A 1,218-nucleotide genomic window follows, 5' to 3' on the forward strand; every position below is an offset into this window, starting at 1 on the left:
CACCCCTTTCTTTCTAGTGAGATATGTTTAGTTAAATGCATTTTGTTAAATACATTTTGAGTCATATTTATGTTTGTTTAGAAAATAATCAGGAGGCACTGGGATTATAGAATAAATAACCATGCATGGAGCTTTAGCTTACTGGTTCATGTAAGTGCCTTTACATTGTTCATATAATATGTACCTTTTATTACATTTGTATGCATAACCCTGATTCTCCAAGCAACACAAATCTCCTTAAATAGATTCGGAAACTCTTTACTTTTATCAGCCTTTATCGTGTGTGTGTGTGTGTGTGTGTGTGTGTGTGTGTGTGTGTGTGTGTGTGTGTGTGTGTGTGTGTGTGTGTGTGTGTGTGTGTGTGTGTGTGTGTGTGTGTGTGTGTGTGTGTGTGTGTGTGTGTGTGTGTGTGTGTGTGTGTGTGATTGAATGTATATTTATTTTCCCAAAACACTCCCGCATATCAACAGGAAAATATTACAGTAAGTCAATATAGACCTTACATTTTTGACAGGAAATGAAAGGTTAAATATTGATTTATGCTTAACTTTTATATTACAGTAATGCAGTAGGTCGGAGTAATTTTTGCTGTTATCTGGTGACTGGAATATTACTATCTGTGCCATCATCTTGTATATAAAATGTTTCAATAAACTGTCGTTTTTATTGAACATGCCTTTTAGAATTTTATTCAATGATTTTATTGTTTCACATCATATTGACATTTCTACCTAACTCTACTCTCCTAACACTGCTGCTTCATTGTGCCTTATTGCCTATGTCCTCACCTCAGCCTATAAGAATGCTTGTACATCCCAAAATTAATAACTGTGTTATTACATTTATAACTTTTTTAATAACTTTTTGACTTAGGCAGAAATCATTTTGAATGTAACAAGCATTCTGATATGCTGAGAACATAGGCAATAAGGTAGGATGAATCAGCTGTATTAGGCGAGTAGAGTTAGGCAGGTATAAATAAAGGCAGATAAACATGACTTAGGCAAAATGAGTGTGTTGTGTCGTTTTAGCCTAGGTTTATTTTTTTTGCCCAAGTCAATTTTTCATTTATTCTTTCCTGAAAACCTTCAAAATAAGACTTGGGCAATTTTGCTATGAGGCTAACGATGTGTTGAATATTAATATACAGTTTATGATGCTATAGTACAGATCAGCCAGACAGTTCGTCTCAGCCCCGCCCATTCGCCGCTGCTTGCT

The sequence above is a fragment of the Gymnoscopelus braueri genome (assembly GCF_963280865.1).
Source record: "Gymnoscopelus braueri genome assembly, chromosome: 9".
In the NCBI taxonomy this organism is placed as follows: Eukaryota; Metazoa; Chordata; class Actinopteri; order Myctophiformes; family Myctophidae; genus Gymnoscopelus; species Gymnoscopelus braueri.